Source organism: Bombus affinis, chromosome 10 (genome assembly GCF_024516045.1).
Source record: "Bombus affinis isolate iyBomAffi1 chromosome 10, iyBomAffi1.2, whole genome shotgun sequence".
NCBI lineage: Eukaryota > Metazoa > Arthropoda > Insecta > Hymenoptera > Apidae > Bombus > Bombus affinis.
In genome coordinates this window covers 11,741,451-11,747,136 of record NC_066353.1, presented here as the reverse complement: position 1 = coordinate 11,747,136, position 5,686 = coordinate 11,741,451, and the positions used below count along the sequence as shown (strand labels likewise).

The following is a 5,686-nucleotide window of genomic DNA, read 5'->3' as shown; positions in this document are numbered from 1 at the left end:
CTATCTGGAAACGCCGTTATTTATTTATCTCGAGGAACGGATATCCGCCAAAGCAAATGCAAAGTCGGTCAATGAAAAGCCACGGTACGAAAGATCGTCGATCAAGCATCTCGTGGAAGCCAAAGACGTGACGTGGAGGAGCGAAAATATCGTTCGCGGTCCCTAAATAGCGTACAGCCATCGTCGCGGTTTCCGCGTCTGCTCGACGTCCGCCTGTCTTTCAGCTACCGCCACGATTCGTCTGTTATTCCGACAAGTCCGGTCCCTGTTTGACGCGTCGTCGATATTTTCGTCGACGTCTTGTCATCAACGTCGAAACGTGTCTTCTTTCAGTCGCTTTTATCGCAAACCGTCCCCTGCTATTCTTGCTGTATCAAATTCTACGGATATATCTACAAGTTGTTTCGCTTGATTTCCGGTTGTATGAGAATCGGCTGAGCGTCTTGTCACTAGGCTCGCAGGGTCCAGCACTCGAAGGCTTAGAATTTGACGACTCGAAGGATCGAAGGATCGATAGTTCGGAGATCCAGGAATTCGCAAAAACGAAGGATCGCAGGTTCGAAGCTGCGGAAAATAAAGTGATCCAGCAACGACCGTCGCAACGAAGTAAATAACAAAAATTCGAAGAAACTTCCCTAAACTCTAAGGATGAAAAGGAGAATTGAGATTTTAAAAATCAAAAGCTCGAAGATTCGAGTTTCAGAGCTGGGAGACTCGAGACTCGTGCCGATCTGAGCATTCGTATAAGTCCCACGGTTCGACAATTCAACGCTCGAAAACTCGGAAACTTCAGGATAAAATGAAGGGGAATCTGAAAATTGAAATATCAACCAAATATCCTTCTGTAATTACCGTCGCAAATGCTATTTCAGCGCAATTAAACGCGTCTCGCAAAGCTTCAACTCTACCTACGATACGCCGGTCTTGCAACAGAACGACACGTGCGAGCATCGTGCGTGAAATTGCAACTTGAAGATTGAACGACTCGTCACGCTGCATAGAAATTTACACCCACCAAGAGGACGGTGCATGCCAACGGGCAGCAAGTCGAGGAATTCGAAACAATAACGTCGAGACGCTAAACACAGTGTCAACGACACGCGTTCATCGAGATACGACCATTTTCAAGCGTAGCTACCGGCTATTTGATATATATAAATGTATAGAGAGAGAGAGAGAGAGGGAGAGAGAGAGATTTGGCAGTGACGGTTGCATTAGTCACGAATGGTATTCGCGATTAACGATTAGCTCTCACCTGGATCGGTGCCACTTACTCATTCAAAATAGAAGGCGACCATTCCGTGTCCAATCTGTGTGAATATTTCCGTCCAAATGCATAGAACCATCATCGTAGAATGAACTGGCTCGTCGTTTCACAGTTTCTCGAAGAAATTGAAACGTTTACCGTGACTAATGAAGAAGTAACGACACGTGATAAGATGAAATATGTAACTTGGAATGTTTTACTTTCGGGGAAACTTGTGGCTTGCAATTGCTCTTTTTTCTTTTCTTTTTTTTTTTCTTTTTTTAGTAGGTAGGCTATTTTATAATGTATTTGTTGAAGTGGTCACCACTTCTAGGAAAACTGCACATCTGGTCTTTTTAGCTTTCTCAAGCGCTGAAGCCATCGACAGCACATAGACAAAAGAATAGCAGGCAGGCAGACCATAAACAGTAGACAGGCGACGTTGGTTTCGGGGTTTTCAGTTATAAGGTAACACTGCTAGCGTGCGGATCTGGACCAGCTCAAATTGTATTCCTGTATTTCACTATTAAATCAAACATATTTTGTATCTTACACTTTATCCACGCGTTTTTCTCTCTTTATATACTGAATAACCTTAACAGTATTGTTTTATACAAATAAGGAGAGACAAAAGCGTATAACGTATGCAAATTCCCTAAGAGTTGAAACGCGGATAAACAAAAGGACCTTCTCTGTTTAACGAACAATATGATATTCGTCGTTATTCGTCGTTACGGACAACCGATTTGCCAAACAGTCATTTCACAGACGGACTGTTAGACAAGAAGAAGGATTTCGAGCGTTGGAAATAGACACGATCATAAGAAAGAAATTATTATTTAGAGTATTGAAGATTGACAGAGGAGGAGTCGATCTTCAGGTAGATCTTGTACAAAGCTTTGCTGTTCATTATTATTTATTGTTATTGATTATCATTCATTGTTGTTTACCTCTGTATTTTATTTAAGTATTGTTACAATACACTCGATTTTCAGACTTAAGAATCGATCCCTGAATTATCCAAGAATCGAACGTTATATGTATATCTCGTTGATGTTTACCGGGCAAAGATACAGAAATACATAGTAAGAGGAAATACGTAACTTGGAATGTTTCATTTTCGAGTAATTCGTGGATTGGCGAAATTGTTTACGAAAGAAATTATTTCGTAAATTTGAAGAAGATACGCGTTATATATTGAACCAAGTGAAATTTCATTAGTTTATATAAATGTCGAATAAACTATGCATTTGGATAGGAATAAAATACATTTTCAATAGGACAAAGTGCGTTATGTACTTTAGAAATCGATATATTAAATCGAGATGTATTAAATGTTCAAAGATTGATATCTTCCATCGGGACGAATTATTCCTTCGACGAATAGATTAAAACCTGCTACTTTATAAATAAATCAATATTTCTATCTCAAAAAAAAAAAAAAAAAGGGAAAAAAGAACAATTTACTTCACCGGCGGATGTTCCTTCGATAAATAAAATAAAATCTACCGCTTTATAAATAAATCCTTCGAACGATGAATTATTTGTTTACATAAACGTAAGCGCGTAAACTTGTATCTGCTGCGAAGAAAATAATAATAGCAGAGCGAAACGCTTAACGAGCCACACAAAGCCAAAATGTTTTCTTTAAATCGAGCCATGAATGAGACTTTCTATTCATTAAGTTGCACCTACTAACTTTTGTTTACAATCAACAATGGAACATTTTATATAATAGTAGGCAGGTGAAATCTGTGAAAGGTATTTCAAGCGGAGGCACAAAAGAGGGTTCGTCGAACACCCGAAAGGTCGTAAATTCCTCTATCCGTGACCTTGGTTAGGCGCCAGCACTCGACCTTCTCCAGATGGCTGGCATAACTTCCCCTTTTTATCGTCCGAGGTTGCTCGAATTTCTCTTATGAAAAATAAACCATATCCCTGGTATTTCGTTAATTTCGCTGTTACTTCTCTAATTTCAAAATAAAACGTCCAGAATAAACATATATACTTTGAATAATTCTCAATAAACTTACTTGGTTCGCTATTTCGATAAACCTTCATCGATCGTTGCTATCCATCTCGATATCAAAACGTTCTAATGTTATCCAGTTTATTTGCATTTTTGTAAATTATTATAAAATCCGTTCAATTATCTCGCTAAGTCGTTTGTTGTTCCCGGACGATAGAAACAATTTTCTGATTATCACTTCGTCGGACGTTCGCTTATCGTCTAACGATTGAGAATATTAGAAATTAGAATATTAGAAAATATTGTTAACATACCATAGCATATGATGATACCATAACTTGGCTTTCTCGATGCAAATTCTACCACCTATAAATAATCAGGGTCGAGCACGAGGAACCACGCGAAAAACGCTAGAAACTCTGTGCCTCTTTCGTGAATAGACGGTCGAGATTTTTCTACGAGACGCACCGAGCTGCCTCAAATTTATTTATAACGACTGCCTCCTCCTCTCGTTGCGAAGCAATTCGGTGCAATTGAGTTTGTCGTTTGCGTGTTCGTGTATTGGTCGTTTGAGGTGGCCAGAGGGTGTCGTCTCGCAACGTTTTACGACTCGAATCTACAGCGATTATGTAAGCACGTTGACGCTGATTCGCCTAATTACTTCGGGATTCGGTGGTGTCTGCCAGCTGCTGTCGAATTTGCTGCGCAGTTCGTGAAATTAAGAAGAAACCAAAGAATGAGGAACGCGGCGAGGAACATTCGCTGCGAGTGTTGGAAACATCGAACTGTGATAAATTCGACAATTATCTGCTCACAATGTTTCACGCGCCACTCTAATTGTAAAATTGTACACTCACGAACTAATTGTAAATTACAGCTGCGACAGACCAATTTTTACGACGTCGCTTTTAATTCTACGATTATCACGGTGGGTCGAAAATCACCGCCAGGATAAATATCGTATCGTGTACGTCGTTGCACGCGTCGTTACGTACGTGTTGGTATAATAATATAAGATTATATCGTAAATATAAGCTTTTCTAAAATCATGATAAACCTCTTTTATTCTTCTGGCTTTTCTTCTACTAAAGAGATATACAAGAAAAGACGATCAGATTTAATTAAATTCCGATGTCGATATCGTTGCGACGTTTCTAGGTTTCTCTATAATCGGGAGAGCTGCGACGACAAAACGCGGAGAAAAATTTCGTCAGGTAAAATTAAACGCTTTCTAATGGTACGTCACGTGGCGCGGAAGCGAAGGCGTTTCAAAGATTTCAAGGTCAACTCTATTTCTTTGAGCTGACACGCACATACGTACAGACCTAAAAAAAGAGAAGAAAAAAAGGAAGAACAAAAAGAAATAGCAAAATATCTACATCTGTAAGCAACCAATTGGAAAGTCCACGTATTCGAGTTTAGCGTACGAAACACGAGAAACGACACAGCGTAAATCTGCGGTGGCATTTTACTATACCGAAACTTATCTACAAAGCGAAAAAGGAATTTTCTAGACGAGTTTGAAGGTAGAAGTTTCCGCGCTTACAAAGACACCGCCGTATCTTCGTTCAGGAACAGTGGAACATTGCACGAGCGACACGACCACATTTTGGAATTATTTATATCCTACACGTGCTCTGATCCCGCCTGGTTACGTTACATTAACTTCGCGTTCCGAACGTTTTCGCTCATTATTTCCATTTTCTCTGTTCGCGACAGCGCGAGTCAGAGGATGAACGACGAGCGACGAGAGAATCGTGCAGGAGCATCGCCATCGTGAAGGTCGCCGGCGAGAAGCTCGATAAAGCGCCGTGCCCTGTCAAATTCCTTAGAATTAATTTTAGAAACTTTTTTATGAGCACGGAAGGACGTGGTGCGTGATTTTCGCGTGGTTCATCGTCACGGGATTCCTCTTGGCGCTTGTCGTATAGTTTTATCGAAACACGAACGACCACGCGATTTACTCGCTTATGATACTTCTTAAGCTTCTCTCGAACCTTCTTCCTGATATTTTCGAGTTTCTTCTTTAATCCGTATCGAAGAATAATGTAAAGTTTATGGTCTTTTATATATCTCGTTTTTAACATCTCCAAGTTCTCTAGATTTGGAGAGTTTTCTCATTACTTGCTTGAAATACTTCTTACTCGCCTCAATCTTTTAAAATTGTTTTTCACGCAAGATTTCTTGATTCAACTCTCCTGATTTACTTTCACTCGGTTTGGGATACACTCGCCAAATGTCCAACTGGACAAATTGTAAACTACAAATTAAATAATAATAAGAAGGTAAACTTTAGAAGGAAGGTTTGCTCACAAGCTATTGTCACAGGGTCATAAAACAATAATAGGATAGCCACGCTTGACAAACCTCCTGCAGGCCACAGCCATCGAGACGATAAGTGGCTAGTGTCCCAGGTCGAGAAGACAGTAACAGGATAGCCACCTGTGACCGACGTCCGGTGACGACTCCTC

At 40.2% G+C, this 5,686-nt stretch overlaps 1 long non-coding RNA gene across 2 annotated transcripts; it reads right to left on the bottom strand.

Annotated features, from left to right (window-relative positions):
• Positions 1-2,185: 2,185 nt before the first annotated feature.
• On the bottom strand, positions 2,186-5,686 carry LOC126921323 (uncharacterized). Of its 2 annotated transcripts, none has more exons than XR_007712281.1 (3): positions 3,530-5,686; positions 3,280-3,476; positions 2,186-3,215 (listed from the first exon to the last, which is right to left on the bottom strand). It is a non-coding gene; the product is annotated as an uncharacterized LOC126921323 (long non-coding RNA). The 2 variants fall into 2 exon arrangements; XR_007712282.1 differs by having other exon boundaries at positions 3,548-5,686.